Below are 20,120 nucleotides of genomic sequence, written 5' to 3' on the forward strand. Positions count from 1 at the left end.
TGCACAGTTTCAAAGAATAGCAATGAGACGTAAGAAAACCTTCCTCAATGATCAATGCAAAGAAATAGAGGAAAACAATATAACAGGAAAGACTAGAGATCACTTCAAGAAAATTAGAGATACCAAGGGAACATTTCATGCAAACATGGGCACAATAAAGGACAGAAATGGTATGGACCTAACAGAAGCAGAAGATATTAAGAAGAGGTGACAATAATACACAGAAGAACTATACAAAAAAGATCTTCATGACCCAGATAATAACGATTGTGTGATCCCTCACCTAAAGCCAGACATCCTGGAATGTGAAGTCAAGTGGGCCTTAGAAAGCAGCACTACAAACAAAGTTAGTGGAGGTGGTGGAATTCTAGTTGAACTATTTCAGATCCTAAAAGATGATGCTGTGAAAGTGCTGCACTCAATATGCCAGCAAATTTGGAAAACTCAGCAGTGGCCACAGGACTGGAAAAGGTCAGTTTTTATTTCCAGTCCCAAAGAAAGGCAATGCCAAAGAATGCAAATTACAACACAATTGCACTTATCTCACACTAGCATAATAATACTCAAAATTTTCGAAGCCAGGCTTCAACAGTATGTGAACCATGAACTTCCAGATGTTCAAGCTGGATTTAGAAAAGGCAGAGGAACCAGGGATCAAATCGCCAACATCCGCTTGATCATCAAAAAAGCAAGAGAGTTCCAGAAAAACATCTACTTCCGCTTTATTGACAACACCAAAGCCTTTGACTGTGTGGATCACAACAAACTGTGGAAAATTCTGAAAGAGATGGGAATACCATACCACCTGATCTGCCTCTTGAGAAATTTGCATGCAGGTCAGGAAGCAACAGTTAGAACTGGACATGGAACAACAGACTGGTTCCAAATAGGAAAAGGAGTACGTCAAGGCTGTATATTGTCACCCTGCTTATTTAACTTATATGCAGAATGAAGGAAAGCTACAGGGCTCAAAACAGCCTAGAGTTAAAACTCCCCCCCAGGTCCTCCCTACCATTCTATACAGAAAAAAATAACCTTCCCCCCCCCCCAAAAAAAGGGATGAACATTAAAATTGATTACGTTCAGCTCCCAGCCGGTCCTAGTCTCTGGCTGGTCTCAAGAATTCCTTGCCCCAGTTGTTAGAAGCTAACTAATCAAAATGATCTTGAGGAAAAACAGACCCCTTCAAAACAATGTATCTCCACATATATATGTTTTCTATATATACCTACTTTTTTCTTGACTTAGGGCAGCAGCTCACTGGTCTGACTGCTACCCCTTCTCACCTCAATAAAGGTGATCTGTTCATGTAGAGTATCAGTCTCATTATTTCTCCAAACTGAACCTTCTCTAGTTCCTTTACCTTACATAGAGTACACCATGCGAAATGTAAGGCTGGATGAAGCACATGCTGGAAATAAGATTGCTGGGAGAAATATCAATAACCTCAGATACACAGATGACACCACCCTTATGGCACAAAGTGAAGAAGAACTAAAGAGCCTCTTGATGAAAGTGAAAGAGGACAGTGAAAAGTTGGCTTAAAACTCAACATTCAGAAAACTAAGATCATGGCATCTGGTCCCATCACTTCATGGCAAATAGATGGAGAAACAATGGAAAGAGCAATAGACTTTTTTTTTTGAGGCTCCAAAATCACTGCAGATGGTGACTGCAGCCATGCAATTAAAAGACGCTTGCTCCTTGGAAGAAAAGCTATAACAAACCTAGACGGTGTATTAAAAAGCAGAGACATTACTCTGCAACTAAGGTCCGTCTAGTCAAGGCTATGGTTTTTCCATTAGTCATGTATGAATGTGAGAGTTGGACTATAAAGAAAGCTGAGCACCGAAGAATTAATGCTTTTAAACTGTGGTGTTGGAGAAGACTCTTTTGAGAGTCCCTTGGACAGCAAGGAGATCCAACCAGTCCGTCGTAAAGGAAATCAGTCCTGAATGTTCATTGGAAGGACTGATTCTGAAGCTGAAACTCCAATACTTTAGCTACCTGATGCGAAGAACTGATTCATTGGAAAAGACCCTGATGCTGGGAAAGATTGAAGGCAGGAGGAGAAGGGGACAACAGAGGAAGAGATGGTTGTATGGCATCACTGACTTGATGGACATGAGTTTGAGCAAGCTCTGGGAGTTGGTAATGGACAGGGAGGCCTGGCATGCTGCAGCCCATGAGGTTGCAAAGAGTTGGACATGACTGAGTGACTGAACTGAACAGAATGACTAGTGAGGCTGAGCCTCTTTCAAGTACCAACTGATCGTTTATTTCCTTTTTTAGGAAAACAGTTTGGATACTCTGAGTAGAAAAATGTTATTCAGGTCCATTGTTCATTTTCACCAAATATCTAGGTAAAATTCCATGAGTTCTTGCTGGTTTATATATTTGAGGAGGATTGGCATTAATTCCTCTTTAAATGTTTGGTAAAATTCACCAATGAAGTGTTTTGGTTCTAGATAATCTTTGCTGGGAAATATTTGATTACTGAATCAATCTCTCTTCTAGTAACTGGTCTATTCAGATTTTCTATTTATTCCTTATTTAGTCTTGGTAATTCATATGTTTCTAAGAGATTTTCCATTTTCTAGCTTTCCCAGAGAACAAACTTAGTTCATTTAAACTTTTCTGTTGTTTTCCTGATTTCTATTTCATTTATTCTGTCCTAATTTTTATTATTTCCTTCCTTCTGTTGACTTTGGTTTCAGCTTGTTCTTTGGTCTTTTAATTTTTGATAATAACTATATTGATAGGTAAGGTGATAGCTCATTATAGATGTGATTTGTATTTTCCTGATGATTAGTGACATTGAGCATTTTTTATATAGGTTTGCCATTTTTTAACTTTTCTTTGCAGAAAATTTATATTTGTCCTTATGCTGTTTTTAAATTGGGTTATCAGGGATTTTGAAAACTATTCAGTTATAGGAATTCCTTATATATTTTAGACCTTAACCCCTCATAAGATATATGGTTTGCAGTAGTTTTTCCCATTCTGCAGGTTGCCTTTTTACTTTGTGCTAATTTCCTTTTCTGTGCAGGGGCTCTAATTTGATGTAGTCCCACTTTTCTTTTTATTACCTGAGTTTTTTGTGCTATATCCATCCAATCTTTTCAAGACCTGTATCATTAAACTTTTTTTTCCTATGCGTTCTTCTATGAGGTTTAAAGTTCTAGGTCTTATATTTTAAATCTTAAATCAACTTTGATTTGATTTTTGTGTAAAATGTTAAGACAAGGGTCCAATTTCTCTATCTTTCTTTATTTGCATATTGTTATCCATTTTTCCAGCACCATTTGCTGAAGATTGCCCTTTCCCCGTTGTGTTCCTGGGAAAGATCAGTTGATTTTATATGCACTGGATATATGTGTTTATTTCTGAATTCTCTAATCTGTTCTATTGGTCTATACGTTTGATTTTATGGCAGTTCCATACTCTTCTGGTTATTGTAACCTCTCTTTTTGATTTTAATATTTTTTTCAACTTCTATAAAACTGTCACTGGGTTTTTGATAGGGATTGCACTGAATCTGTAAATTGCTTTGGATAGTATGGACATCATAAGAACATCAGGTTTTAGGGACTTCTCAGGTGGTCCGGTGGTTAAGACTCCATGCTTCCACTGCAGGAGGCATGGGTTTGATCTCTGGTCAGGGAAGTTCTACATGCCAAAAAAAGAATATCAGGTCTTCCAATCCATGAATATGAGAAATCTCTACATTTGTGTCTAGTTAATTTCTTTCACCAGTAATTTGTAGTGTTCAGTAAGTCTTTTCACCTCCTTAGTTGAGTTTATTCCTAAGTATTTTATTCATTTTAGTGTTATTGTAGATGAAATTGTCTGCTAATTTCTTTTTGCATAGTTTATTTTTAGTGTGTAGAAATGCAACTGATTTTTGTATGTTGATTTTTTTTATCCTGAAATGTCACAGAATTTATTTATTTATTCTAGTAGCTTTACAGAGCCTTTGCTGCTGCTGCTGCTGCTGCTAAGTCGCTTCAGTCGTGTCCGACTCTGTGCGACCCCAGAGACAGCAGCCCACCAGGCTCCCCCGTCCCTGGATTCTCCAGGCAAGAACACTGGAGTGGGTTGCCATTTCTTTCTCCTTTAGGGTTTCCTCTATATAAGATCATATCATTTAAAAACAGTAGCAATTTACTACTACCTTTATGATTTGTGTGCCCTTTATTCTTTGGACATGCTCAGTGACTCGGTGATATCTGACTCTGCAACGCTATGAAGTGTACTCTGCCAAGCTCCTCTGTCCATGGAATTTTCACAGCAAGAATACTGGAGTGGGTTGCCATTTCCTACTCCAGGGGATCTTCCTGACCCAGGGATCAAACCCACATCTGCTGCATCTCCTACATTGGCAAGTGGATTCTTTACCACCGGCCTTCCTTATCTTGCCTAATTGCTCTGAAGAGGGCTTCCAGTACTACTTGAATAAAAGTGGTGACAGTGTACATCCTTGCCTTGTTCCTAGTTTTACAGGAAAAGATTTCAGTTATTCCCTGCTGAATATGATGTTACCTGTGGGTTTTTTAAATTTGGTCTTTATCAAATTGGGAAAATAGTCTTCTATTTCTGGTTGTTGAGTTTTTATAATGAAAGGGGGTTGACTTTTGCTAAATAGGGTGTTTTTTTTTTTTGCATTTACTAAGACAATCATGTGATTTTTACTCATCATTCTATTAATGTAGTGTATCACATTACTGCTGCTAAGTCACTTCAGTCATGTCCAATTCTGTGTGACCCTATAGACGGCAGCCCACCAGGCTCCCTCGTTCCTGAGTTTCTCCAGGCAAGAATACTGGAGTGGGTTGCCATTTCCTTCTCCAATGCATGAAAGTGAAAAGTAAAGTGAAGTCGCTCAGTCGTGTTCGACTCTTAGAGACCCCATGGACTGCAGCCCACCAGGCTCCTCCGTCCATGGGATTTTCCAGGCAAGAGTACTAGAGTGGGTTGCCATTGCCTTCTCCATCACATTACTAGATATTCTTATATTCAACTATTCTTGTCTCCCAGCTATAAGTCCCACTTGGTTAAGGTGTATGATCCTTTTAACATGCTATTGGATTCTGGTTCCTGAATTTTTTGAACATTTTTTTCATCTATATTCATCAGGAATAGGGTATCACTTTTCTTTTTTTGTGGTGGTGTTTCTGGCTTCAGTATCAGGATTATGTAAGTCACATAAGTTTATCAGTGTTCTCTTTAATTCCTTCAGAGTAGTTTTGAAGGACTTATGTTCATTATTCTTTAAATGTTTTATACAATTCACCAATTAATTGATCCATTTCTCAGCTTTACTTTGAGTGGTTTTGGTAACTTATTTAATCTCCATACTAGCTATGAGTTTTTCAGACTTTCTATTTCTCCCCAGGTTAGACTTAGTAGTTTTTATGTTTTTAGGAATGTATCCATTTCATCTAGGCTTTGTTTTGTTGGTATATAATTGTTCACAGCAGTCTTTTATGACTTTTATTTTCATAGCATCACTGTATTTTTATTTCTGACTTAAGTCTCCTTTGTATTTTTTGCCTAAGTGTTGGCCAGTTTTGTTTATCTTTGAAAAAAACTTTTTTTAGATTATTTTTATTTCTGCTCTAATATTATTTTCTTCTTTCTGCTAATTTTGCATTTAGTTTTTCTTTTCCTCTAGTTCCTGAGATATAATGTTAGGTTGTTGCTTTGAGATGTTTCTTCTTTTTTTAGTGTAGATGTTTATCACTATGAACTTTCTTCTTAGTTCTGCTTTTGCTACATACTCTAAGTTTTGGTGTATTTTTTGTCATTGTTTTGTATATCTTAAGGTATTTTCTAGTTTTTTTTTTTAATTTTTTAATCTCTTCTTTGGCCCAGTGGCTGTTTTAAGAGTGTATTATTTAAGTTCCACACCTATGTGAATTCCACACATTTTCACTTCTGCTTTGATTTCTAAATTTCATTCCATTATGATCAGAAAAAGTGTTATAATTTCAATTTTCTTAAATGTTTAAAACTTGTTTTATGATCTAACTTGTGATCTGTTCTAGAGAAAGATATGTGTGCTTAAGTAGAGTTGTGAACTCTCATGCTATTGAATGGAACTTTCTATAAATATCTTATAGGTACATTTGGTCTATAATGTTATCAAGTCCTTTGTTTCTTTATTGATAATCTGTCTGGATCTTCTCTTCATTATTGAAAGGAGTACTGAAGTCTACTGTTATTTTATTGCTATATATCTCTTCCTTCGTATCTATTTTTGCCTGACATATATTTACGTTCTAATTATATTGGTTGCATATAAATTATAATTGCTTTATCTTCCTGGAGAATTGACTCCTTTATTTCTATATAATGTCCTACTTTTTCTCTTGTTTCAGTTTTGAACTCTAAACTCTATTTTGTATGATATACATACAGCCATCACTTCATTCTTGAGGGTACCGTTTGCATGGGAAATCTTTTCCATTTCTTCACTTTCAGTTATTTGTGTTCTTTAAGGTAAGTTTCTTGCAGAAAGCATAGTTGGGTCTCATTTTCCTTGTTTGATTGATTTCTTTAATCCATTAATCCACTCTCTGTCTTCATAGACCAACCTTATATAAAGTTCCTTACCAGTCATTCCAGCCTGAGATTCTGAGGGCCTCTGCTTACTCTTTCACACACTATAGAGAAGTAGGCAACTGTTGTATGGTCCACTTATTGTGTGCTGAGGCAGGGGACAGGATCAATGGCATCTGCTAGCCTAAGCTGCTGCCTTTCCCCTGGGCAGCTAGAATGTGCTGGATATGTCAGAACTCCAAGACTGGCAATTCAGATGCCAGACCTCTGAAGAGCCCCCTCAGAAATGTTTGGGGGCACTGAACATGTGAGCCAATCCTTCCCTCCCTTAGGTGATGCTGGGAGCTACGAAGGGTCTCTCCTTGATCATATGGCACTGTGTCAGAGCAAGTGTCACCAATAGCGTGTCTCAAATCTCCCTACCAGATTCAGCAAGTCTAGTTTTGCAGTCTTCCAGGATTTGGAGCCTTTCAATTATTTTTCTTATATATCAGGAAAGGAATTTGTTCACGAATAATTGCTAAATCAGTATGATTATGGGGGGAAAAGATGGTGCTTCCTACTCCATCATCTTGCTGACATTACTCCTGATGATATTTCAAAATATGGTAAAATATTGATAATATTCCACAGCAGGACAGACCTCCTGAAAATTTACATTTTAAAGTGGCTATCAACAAAGCATATTTATAATTATTTAGTAGAGTCAACTTCTTTAAAAAAGATGAAATAGGAGACTAGAATTTGTTATGGTAGGGATTTAACTGATTTTAAGTAAGTAATTTTACAAGGATATTTAAAGTTAAGCCATAATCTAAAAGATGAAAAACAATAAAGAAAGCAAAAAATATGGTATATTATTGTCTACCAGGTTTGAGCATTGACTCTTGGGGTTTCCTATGTAAGTAGAACCACTTGTATGAAGGGCGATGTCATTCTTGCTATCTTGCTTCATTCTTGCTATCTCTCCAAGGAAAACAAAAACACCTCTGTGTTGTTTCTGTAGAAAAAAACGCCTCAAAAGGACCTTATGTCATGACCTGATGTGACCTACCCTATTTCACACAAGTCTTGTGTCCTTTAGACAGAAAATACAAAAAATGCTTGGCAGATCAAGACAGTAATTTATTTCTGACAGACGAAAATTAAATATTTCTACAAATTGTTATTGCTAATCTAATGAGTCCTCACTCATGATGTATAAGAAGTCAGGTGGGTGATGTACTCACCCAAAATGTCTGGGGCTTTGTGAAGTTCATTGGAACAGGTCAGTAATCTGTGCTTGTGTTTCTACATCTAGAACTGAGAGGCCATCAGGGAATTTAGAACAAGGATAAAATGTGGAAACTACACTGCTTCACTATTCACTTCTCAGTAAGATCTCAAGAGGTTTTCTTTTCTTTATCACTCTGATAGGTATGATTTCCAATCTAGTCAGGCTTATGTGCAAAGTTGTGGTTGCTGGCCTAGAGAGCAGATGGCTTGCTGACCACTTTCTTATGACTTCTCCTAGGTTGTAACATATAGTTGGCTCATAGAAGCCACCCAAAAAATAATTTCAGCACCTCTCTGCTTCAAATAATATTTCTACTACTTGAATTAAATCATTTGAAAATAGCTTACCACTGATAACTAAGTCACCATCCCAAGGATTCATCTTATGTTACAGTAATGGAAATACACACTTAAATTACTTCATCAACTGTGATTTTGCTTTTGTAACAATTGGAGTTTTTAATCCCCCCCCCAATTTTTAAAATATTCAATCTCTGTATATACTTACAAATCCATTTATGCCACGGAACAAAAGAATAAAAATCATTAACCTCACCTCCTATTGTACTGGGATATGAGAGTAGTAGAGAGAATTAATCTTTCAATGAGTAAGTATTAGAGCAAGCCCAGGAAAAATATACTTTTAATACCTTGATAATATAGGAAAAGGTAACCTAGTTACATGTGAATTTTGCAAAGATAGGAAATTAGGAAAGAATGCAAGGAATGAAATGAAAATTCTGATTATAAACAATAGGTATGCTTGGAGTAGTATCTGAGATTCTACATTTCTTTTTTTTTTTTTTTTTTTTTTGAGATTCTACATTTCTAACGAGCTCTCAAATCAGTCTGATGCTGCTAATCCTCAAACACACACACACACACACTGATGCCTGTTTCCTACTTCCAGATATTCCGATTTAATTGGCATGAAGTGGGGTCTCAATATTTGGACTTTTAATCCCCCAGGACAAAGTTTGAGGAGTACTGCTTTAGAGGAAGACATTTCAAAACTTTCTGATCAAAAGACTTGTTAAAATGCCAATTCTCAGGCCCCATCCCATACTACTTAGATCTGAAACTCCAGGAGAAAAGCCTGGAAAGCAGTATCTTTAACAGGTGACTTCTTAGAATCAGCAAAGTTTGGTAAACACTGTTCTAGAGCAATCACAGAGGCCACAATATGATGTATGTTACTGGTCCAGTGGGCCATTAATCCACTTCAAGACCAATCACTGTACTTGAGAAAAAGAATCATGCAACAGATTCCTTTAGATGTCCTTGAGGAAGGTCAATAGAAAGGAAAACTGGTTCTTCAAAAGGATGGAGGAGTGTGAATCATCAACACGGGAATTATCAGGAGTGAGAGAGTCTGCCTCTTAATTTGTACTTATTAGAGTTACCTCCCAAAGCAGGATTTTTAATGTCTACACATCACATTTTTAGTTAGTTGTGTAAGCATACGCTATCTGTGATACTGATTTTTGTTTTCTCTCTCTTCTTTGGCCCGTAAATTGTCTATAGCAGGGTTTAATATCAAGTTATTTTTCAAGACACTAGTGACGGCTATATGTAACCTACAAATGTTATTTCTTAACAAATTTGTTGTTGTTGTTCAGTCACTCAAACATGTCTGACACTTTGTGACACCATGGACTGCAGCACACCAGGCTTCCCTGTCCTTCACCATCTCCCAGAACTTACTCAATTTCATGTCTATTGAGTTGGTGATGCCATCCAATCATCTCATCCTCTGTCGTCACCTTCTCCTCCTGCTTTCAGTCTTTCCCAGCATCAGGGTCTTTTCTAATGAGTTGGTTCTTCGCATCAGGTGGTCAAAGTATTGGAGCTCCAGCTTCAACATCAGTCCTTCCAATGAATATTCAGGACTGATCTCCTTTAGGATGGACTGGTTGATCTCCTTGCAGTCCTAGGGATTCTCAAGAGTCTTCTCCAACACCACAGTTCAAAAGCATCAATCCTTCAGCATTCAACCTTCTTTAAGGTCCAGCTTTCACATCCATACATGACTACTGGAAAACTCTAGATTTGACTATATGGACCTTTGTCGGCAAAATAATGTCTCTGCTTTTTAATGTTATCTAGGTTTGTCATAGCTTTTCTTCCAAGGAATGTCTTTTAATTGCATGGGCTGCAGTCACCACCTGCAGCAATTGCAGAGCCCAAGGAAATAGTCTGTCACTGTTTCATTTGTTTCCCCACCTATTTGCCATGAAGTGATGGGACCAAATACCATGATCTTCATTTTTGAATGTTGAGTTTTTCGCCAGTCTTTTCACTTTCCTCTTACACTTTCATCAAGAGGCTCTTTAGTTCTTCTTCACTTTCTGCCACAAGGGTTGTGTCATCTGCATGTCTGAGGTCATTGATACTTCTCCTGGCAATCTTGATTCCAGCTTTTGCTTCATCCAATATTTCACATGATGTACTCTGCATACAATTTAAATAAGCAGGGTGACAATATACAGCCTAAACATATGCCTTTCCCAAATGGAGCCAGTTCATTGTTCCATGTCTGGTTCTAACTGTTGCTTCTTGACCTGCATACAGGTTTCTCAGGGGACAGGTAAAGTGGTCTGGTATGCCTATCTCTTAGAGAAATTCCCAGTTTGTTGTAATCCACACAGTTAAAGGCTTTAGCATAGTATGAAGCAGATGTTTTTCTGGAATTGTTTTGCTTTTTCAATGATCTAACAGATGTTGGCAATTTGATCTCTGGTTCCTCTGCTTTGGTAAATCCAGCTTGAAAATCTGGAAGTTCTCAGTTCATGTACTATTGAAGCCTGTCTCAGAGAATTTTCAGCATTACTTTGCTGGAGTGTGAGACGAGTGCAATTGTGCAGTAGTTTGAACATTCTTTGGTATTGCCTTTCTTTGGGATTGGAAGGAAGACTAACTTTTGCCAGTTCTGTGGTCACTGCTAAGTTTTCCAAATTTGCTGGCATATGGAGTGCAGCACTTTCACGGCATCATCTTTAGGATTTGAAATAGCTCAACTGGAATTCCATCCCCTCCACTAGCTTTGTTCGTGGTGATGCTTCCTAAGGCCCACCTGACTTCACATTCCAGAAAGTCTGGCTCTAGGTGAGTGATCACACCATCATGGTTTTATGGGTCATGAAGATCTTTTTTGTATAGTTCTGTGTATTCTTCGGAGAAGGCAATGGCACCCCACTCCAGTACTCTTGCCTGGAAAATCCCATAGACAGAGGAGCCTGGTAGGCTGCAGTCCATGGGGTCACTAAGAGTCAGACACGACTGAGCGACTTCACTTTCACCTTTCACTTTCATGCATTGGAGAAGGAAATGGCAACCCACTCCGGTGTTCTTGCCTGGAGAATCCCAGGGACGGGGGAGCCTGGTGGGCTGCCATCTATGGGGTCCACAGAGTCAGACACGACTGAAGCGTCTTAGCAGCAGCAGCAGCAGTGTATTCTTCCCACCTCTTCTTAATATCTTCTGCTTCTGTTAGGTCCATACCATTTCTGTCCTTTGTTGTGCCTATCTTTGCATGAAATGTTCCCTTGGTATGTCTAATTTTCTTGAAGTGATCTCTAGTCTTTCCTGTTCTGTTGTTTTCCTCTATTTCTTTATACTGTTCACTTAGAAAGGCTTTCTTATCTCTTCTTGCTATTCTTTGAAACTCTGCATTCAAATGGGTATATCTTTCCTTTGCTCCTTTGCCTTTCTTAACAAATATCCTGGGACATTTTCAGTTAGAATAATAAAAATATTCTGGACTGCTGGAACTAGAATGACTTTTTGTGTTTACATGTTTTAACATGAGTAGATATGTTTTAACTCATACAAAATGCCAGGCAATGTTCTAAGGCTCAAAATGTTTCTAAACCACCAAAATAAATGAACTTGTCCCAAAGGTACTTGATACATCGTGTAGATTGTATAGCACCCATAATTTTCCCTTTCAAGTGATATAGATTCTTTTTAAAATTTTTTTTAATTTATTAGAATATTGTTAATTTACAGCGTTGTTTTAGATTCTGCTGTATAACAAACTGATCAATTATATATATATATATATATTTAACATATCTTTTTTTCCATATTGTTATTGTTGTTCGGTCACTCAGTCATGTCCAACTCTTTGTGATGCCATAGACTGCAGCATACCAAGCTTCCCTGTCCTTCACCATCTCCCAGAGCTTGCTCAAAATCATGTCCATCGCGTTGTTGATACCATCCAACCATCTTGTCCTCTGTCATCCCTTTCTCCTCCTGCCCTCCATCTTTCCCAGCATCAGGGTCTTTTCAACAAGTCAGCTCTCCGCAGCAGGTGGCCAAAGTATTGGAGCTTCAGCTTCAGCACCTGTCCTTCCAATGAGTATTCAGGGTTGATTTCCTTTAGGACAACTGGTTTGGTCTCCCTGCTGTCCGAAGGACTCTCAAGAGTCTTCTCCAGCACCACAGCTTAAAAGCATCAAATTTTTGGTGCTCAGCTTTCTTTGTGGTCCAACTCTCACATCCATACATGACTACTGGAAAAACCATAGCTTTGACTAGATGGACCTTTGTCAGCAAAGTGATGTCTCTGCTTTTTAATACACTGTCTAGGTTTGTCATAGCTTTTTCCCCAAGGAGCAAGTGTCTTTTAATTCCATGGTTGTAGTCACTGTCCACAGTGATTTTGGAGCCAAGAAGACAAAGTCTGTCACTGTTTCATTTGTTTATCCATATATTTGCCATGAAGTGGTAAGACTGAATGCCATGATCTTAGTTTTTTGAATATTGAGTTTTAAGCCAGCTTTTTCACTCCGCTCTTTCACTTTCATCAAGAAGTTCTTTAGTTCCTCTTCATTTTCTGCCATTAAAGTGGGGGCATCTCCATATCTGAGGTTATTGATATTTCTCCAAGCAATCTTGATTCCAGCTTGTGCTTCATCCAGTCTGGCATTTCCCATGATGTATTCTGCATATAAATTAAATAAGCATGGAGAAAATATACAGCCTTTACGTACTCCTTTCCCAATTTGAACTTTAAAGGTCATTACAAAGTATTGAATAGAGTTCCCTGTGCTATACAGTAGGTCCTTATTAGTTATCTATGTATAGTAGTATGTATATGTTAATCCTAATCTCCCAACTTATCCCTCCCCCATAATGCTAAATATGTATTTTACGTATGTGACTCAATTTCTGTTTTATAAATAAGTTCTTTTGTACCATTGTTTTAGCTTGCATATATGAGCAATATCATATGATATTTGTCTTTCTCTGTCTGACTTATTTAACTTGGTATAATGCCCTCAAGGTCCATACACGTTGTCACAATAGGCAAGAGTTTCTCCTTTAGTGGCTAAATAATATTCCATTTACACACACACACAGACTGTGCCACAGCTTCCCAGGTGGCACTAGTGGTAAAGAACCCACCTGTCAATGCAGGAGACATAAGATACGTGGGTTTGATTTCTGGGTTGGGAGGATCCCCTTGAGGAGGACATGGCAACCCACCCCAGCATTCTTGCCTGGAGAATCCCATGGACAGTAGAGCCCAACAGAGTACATCCCATAGGATTGCAAACAGTGGGACACAACTGAAGCACTTAGCGGCAGTATCAGCATACCATGTCACATTTTTTTTTAAATCTATTCATCTCCTTAGGTTGTTTCTGTGTCTGGCTATTGTAAATAATGCTGTAATGAATATGGGTATACAGCTATTTTTTCAAGTTAGTATTTTCATTTTCTCTGGATATTACAGCAGGGACACTCATCTTCCTGAGAAAGACTAGTGACCGTGGTGTGGAAGGGTTGACATCCTCTCCCACCTCTGTGATATTGGACTTAGCCTGGCCATCATGGTGTCCCTGACTCTGGCTACCATTGTCCTCGTCTCCCCAGAAGGTGTTGGGTTACTTCCACACTGTGTGCCCTCTATCTGTTACCAATGTAAGAAAAAAGTGAAAAGAAAAAAAAAAAACAGGTGGAATTACTAGATCATATGGTACTTAGATTTTTAATTTTTGAGGACTTTCTATACTGTTTTCAATAGCAGCTGTACCAATTTACATCCCCAAAGTATGAAAATGTTCCCTTTTCTCTACATCTTGTTTTTTCTCCAACACTTGTTATTCCTTGTTTTTTCTTATAACAGCTGTTCTAACAGGCATGAGGTGGTATCTTATTCTAGTTTTGATTTGCATTTCCCTGATGATGAGGGATTCCCAACAACAGTGTAGGAGGGTTCTCTTTTCTCCACACACTCTCAAGCATTTATTATTGTGATCACAATATTTTTTAACACAAGCACATTGTTAATCAGTTATAACTCTTTTTTGAGACTTGAATCTATGAGGCAACAAGCTCAGATCGGGGCATATAAAGTCAATGTTTTACTCAGTTGATGTTTTAAAAGAACATATAAAACAAGTAACTCTTATTTTGTAAAACAAGTAACTCTTATTGATGTGTGTATTAGGGTTCTCTAGGGAAACAGAATGGTTTATGTATTATAGGGCTTCCCTGGTGATTCAGACAGTAAAGAATCTTCCTGCAATGTATCAGTTCAGTTCAGTTCAGTCACTCAGTCATGTCCGACTCTGCGACCCCATGAATCACAGCACGCCAGGCCTCCCTGTCCATCACCAACTCCCGGAGTTCACTCAAATTCATGTCCATTGAGTCGGTGATGCCATCCAGCCATCTCATCCTCTGTCGTCCCCTTCTCCTCCTGCCCCCAATCCCTCCCAGCATCAGAGTCTTTTCCAATGAGTCAACTCTTTGCATGAGGTGGCCAAAGTACTGGAGTTTCAGCTTTAGCATCATTCCTTCCAAAGAACACCCAGGACCGATCTCCTTTAGAACGGACTGGTTGGATCTCCACACACACATAAACACACACACAAGAAAGAGAGAGGGAGGGAGGGAGGAAGAGAGAGACTGATTTTATAGAATAAGTTCATACAATTATGGAGGCAGACAAGCCCAAACTCTGCAGGCTGGGCCAGCAGGCTGGACACTAAGGGAAGAACCATTGTTCTTGGACTCTAGCATCAAACTCTTGGGCTTAAAGAGTTCAAGTCCAAAGACCATCAGGCTGAAGACCCAGGGAAGGACTTATGTTGCAGTTCCATTTTCAAGGTTTTCTGCTGGCAAAGTTCCCTCTCACTTACAGGGAGGTCAGTCTGTTGTTCTATTCAACCCTTCAATTTACTTGATCAGGCCTACTCACATTATGAAAGATAACATGCTTTGCTCAGAGCCTACTGATTTAAATGTTAATCTCATACAGATATACTTCACAGAAACATCCAGACTGATGTTTGAGCACACATTTGGGCATTTGGTGACCTAGTCAAGTTGCCTTAACCATCACAATGCGTCACAAATTTTATGATTCACTCTCGTACATCCTGTTGAAATGGAAATTTCAATTAGCTTTAGTTAGGATTAATTTTAATATATCTATATCCATCTCCTATTTACAAATTTCAATTTATCAAATTTGGAGTGTGAAAAAGGCAATCATCATAGTTAAAATTACTACATTTAGAAGGAAGTTTGACTTTATCTTGTCTCAAGTACTTACTGATAATATATAAATAAAAGTGGCAAAATAAGAATATCATTAGAATTTACATTAGAACATAGATAGAAAACATTGGCTAAATTTCTCTACATTAGCTCACACTCTTTCTGACATACTTCTATAATGAAACAAAACATTTTAAATCTATACAGGTGTATCATAGGGAAGATAAATTTCTAGATAATACCCAAAAAGTAACAGATATTAATTACAAATATTCCTCAACATTCAGAAAGCGAAGATCATGGCATCTGGTCCCATTGCTTCTTGGGAAATAGATGGGGAAACAGTGTCAGACTTTATTTTTCTGGGCTCCAAAATCACTGCAGATGGTGACTACAGCCAGGAAATTAAAAGACGCTTACTCCTTGGAAGGAAAGTTATGGCCAACCTAGATAGCATATTCAAAAGCAGAGACATTACTTTGCCAACAAAGGTTCGTCTAGTCAAGACTATGGTTTTTCCAGTGGTCATGGATGGATGTGAGAGTTGGACTGTGAAGAAGGCTGAGTGCCAAAGAATTGATGCTTTTGAACTGTGGTGTTGGAGAAGACTCTTGAGCGTCCCTTGGACTGCAAGGAGATCCAACCTGTCCATTCTGAAGGAGACCAGCCCTGGGATTTCTTTGGAAGGAATGATGCTAAAGCTGAAACTCTAGTACTTTGGCCACCTCATGAGAAGAGTTGACTCATTGGAAAAGACTCTGATGCTGGGAGGGATTGGGGGCAGGAGGAGAAGGGGACGACAGAGGATGAGATGGCTGGATGACATCACTGCCTCGAAGGATGTGAGTCTGGGTGAACTCCGGGAGTTGGTGATGGACAGGGAGGCCTGGCGTGCTGTGATTCAATGGGGTCGCAAAGAGTCGGACATGACTGAGGGATTGATCTGATCTGATCTGATTCCTTATATCTATATCCTCAGTATCTGAGTCTGTTCAGTCAAATCAACACAAATTAAATGTATACTGTAATATAAATTAGCTGGTTTACATATATACAGCTGACCCTTGAAAAAGTATTAATTAGGGCATATTTAAAAATGTTTTCTTAAAATAGTTGTGTATTACTCTAATTCAGAAACATGGATTTTTAATGATCTACAAAGTAAGACATTTGTCAGGTGTGAGAAGAGTAAAAGGTTGGTCTCTACTGACTCCACTTACATCAGAGTTGACTGGGAATTTGAGATTTCTCAGTTATAAAATACTCTTTTAACATCTTGATATAGAGTGAGAGAAACATGTTTGTTTTTAAATACATTTTTTTAATGTGAAAAAAATCATTGCAATGGACCTAATTCTTTAATAGTTATTGTTTCTTTTACACTAACCATGTATTACAATCATTCCAGAAACCCATTATATTCTCCCAAAATATCACATGTACAAAGAAAATAATAAAAGAAAACTTTGTGGAATTCTAAAGGATCAAGAGGAAAAATGTATATTTAGAATTTAAAAATTAATATAGCATATTTTTATCTCTTAGAATTGATCATATGGAATGCCACTTTACAAATCTTTTACATATATTTGACTTTTCATATAGAGAGCAAGATACTGATTGTCTCAGGTTTTCTTTCCTTTACTTTTTTTTTAATGTAGGAATTTTATGTGGAAAGAATATACCTTTTTACAAGTATTAGCCAATGGAAGATTAGAACCCTAGTCACTTAATGAGGCATAAAAGATCAAGAAATTACATACTTGATTTTTACCTTTCAATAAAATCTCTGTCAAATATGAAAAGCATAGAAGAGTCAATTTACGGCTATGATTATCTATATACATATGCAATTGACAGGCCTCATATAGAATAAATTTTAGAGTGCAATTAGATTGAAATACTCCTTCACCATGCTTGTATTCTAAGCATATAATTATGAGATTGAGGCAAATTGACATATGGATAACAGTCCCTCAGTGAAGTGAGAAATTGCAAATGTCAGAAATTCAGTATGTTAATGTTAATTTCAATGAGTATGTCTAGTATTCATACTATATTTAGTATAAATATACTGTAGTATTTATACTCTATTAAGTATAGTATTTATAATACATTTAGCCATCTCCCTTTCTTTACTACCCACTCTCTTTTTTAAAATAAACTGTAAAGAAACGAAACATTTTCTTCCAAATAATGGGACTCAAATTATAGCTTTAATGGTTTGCTATACAAGTCAGATGAGTTAATAACAAAGGTATGCATTTTTTAGTGACATGGAACAGATAAATATGGTTAGAACCAAGGTGTTTTTCAGACTGTGAATACCCAGTCTGCCAAGTAATATTTCCAATGACATATTAGATAACTCTTGAGAGAAAAAAATCAGAACAGTAACAAGACAACAGTAATTTTACACTTTGTAAAAATTGTATGTGACTTACTAAGTGTAAAGTATAGGACAACCATAGCTTTAAGTTTTCTATGAATGATGGTCTACATTTTCCTGCAATAAAGTAACTTGGATCTTAGGGAAGAAAATAATTAAAACAGAAAAAATGTAGTATGTTAGAGGTAATTTTCCTTAGTTAAATTTCACACATTAAATAGAAGAACCTGCCATTAGAGGTCAGTAGCTGGAATATGTTACTTTTTGTTATTGTTATTTTGAATATTGATGTTGTCTATTTGTTTTGCATCCCTGTAGCTACTTTTACTCTACTACCTGAATGATACAATCAAAAACACTCATCTGTATGTTTCTTAAATAGATTATGCCAGTTGCATTTTGAACTCGAGTTATGGAATTTAATAACTCATATAAGAATTGTAAAAATTTATCTTAAGAAAAGCTACTTGAGTGTTATGTGATAAAAAACCTGATGTAGGTAATTGTCTTAGTTCAGTTGACTCCATAGACTGCAGCATGTCAGGCCTCCCTGTCCACCAGCTCCCAGAGTTTACCCAAACTCAAATCCATTGAGTCAGTGATGACATCCAACCATCTAATCCTCTGTTTTCCCCTTCTCCTCCTGCCTTCAATCTTTCCCAGGATCAGGGTGTTTTCAAATGAGTCAGTTCTTTCTATCAGGTGGCCAAAGTTTAGAGTTTCAGCTTCAGCATCAGTCCTTCTAATGAATATTCTGGGCTGATTTCCTTTAGAAAGGACTGGTTGGATCTCCTTCAAGTCCTAGGGACTCTTAAGAGTCTTCTCCAACACCACAGTTCAAAAGCATCACTTCTTTGTCACTCAGCTTTCTTTATAGTCCAACTCTCACATCTATACATGACTACTGGAAAAAACCATAGCTTTGACTAGATGGACCTTTGTTGGCAAAGTAATGTCTCTGCTGTTTAATATGCTGTCTAGGTTTGTCATAACTTTTCTTCTAAGAAGAAAGTGTCTTTTAATTTCCTGGCTGCAGTCACCATCTGCAGTAATTTTGGAGCCCAAGAAAATAAAGTCTCTCACTGTTTCCATTGTTTCCCCATCTGTTGCCATTAAGTGATGGGACCAGATGCCATGATCTTAGTTTTCTTAATGTTAAGTTTTCAGTCAACTTTTTCACTCTCCTCTTTCACTTTCATCAAGAGGCTCTTTAGTTCTTCTTCACTTTCTGCCATAAGGGTGGTGTCATCTGCGTATCTGAGGTTATTTCCCGGCAATCTTGATTCCAGCTTGTGCTTCATCCAGTCCAGCATTTCTCATGCTATAATTACTATAAGCTGGATGACTTAATAGAAATTTGGGTCTCACCATTCTGTAGGCTAGGAAGTTGAAGATTAAGGCTCTGACAGATCTGATATCTAGTCAGTACACTCTTCCAGGTCAGCAGCCAGCCATCTTCTCCATGTACCTTCACATGAGAATGGGCAAGGTTGGGGGGAACATGGATAGCAAGATAGACATAGGGAACTAGCCAGTGCTCTATCCCATTCATGAGAGCTCCACTCTAATAAACTAATTATCTCCCAAAGGCCCCACCTGCTAAAACAATCACACTGAAAATTAGGATTTGAACATATGAAATTTGGGGGACATAAACATTTATTCCACAGCAGAAAATTTTACTAATGAGTGGCTGAGACTAGTTATCAATATGTGGCATTCTTGGTTGCTCAGTCATGTCCAACTCTCTGTGACCTCATGGACTGTCCCCTCTGTCCATGGGATTTTCTAGGCAAGAATATACTGGAGTGGGTTGCCATTTCCTACTCCAGAGAATCTTCCCAAGCCAAGGATCGGACTCCTGTCTCTAGCAGGCTGATTCTTTACCACCTGGGAAACTTAATTATCAATATAACTGTCTGCAAATACTTGTTAATCTCTACAAGGATTCTGCCCACCATTTTCATAGTAAATATATTTTCTATATTTATAAAAGAAAATAAAATGTAATTAATGCCAACCAAATTTTATATATTACTTGTATAAGATACATATGATACATTAATATACGTTAGGTTTTACATTAAAATGTTTAGATTATGTAGCTATACATTTTTTATGATTCTCTACTTTGCCTGGGTTTTAAATGGATTGACCAACAGAATTTCTGTTCTCTATATATTTTCATTTCATGACTAAAAATGCCCTTGTGTGTGGAGAAGATACTTATTGAAGATAGCTAGAAATGTATGTTTAAGATGATATATTCTTGTCATTTTTACTTTCTAAACTAAAAAACTATCATAATGTTGCGGAAATCCTGGCCTCTGTTCTCTGGTGCTGAATACAAAAACAGAGACAGCGTTTTGGGTGAAGTAGA

The sequence above is a fragment of the Bos indicus genome, chromosome 10, assembly GCF_029378745.1.
Source record: "Bos indicus isolate NIAB-ARS_2022 breed Sahiwal x Tharparkar chromosome 10, NIAB-ARS_B.indTharparkar_mat_pri_1.0, whole genome shotgun sequence".
Lineage (NCBI taxonomy): Eukaryota > Metazoa > Chordata > Mammalia > Artiodactyla > Bovidae > Bos > Bos indicus.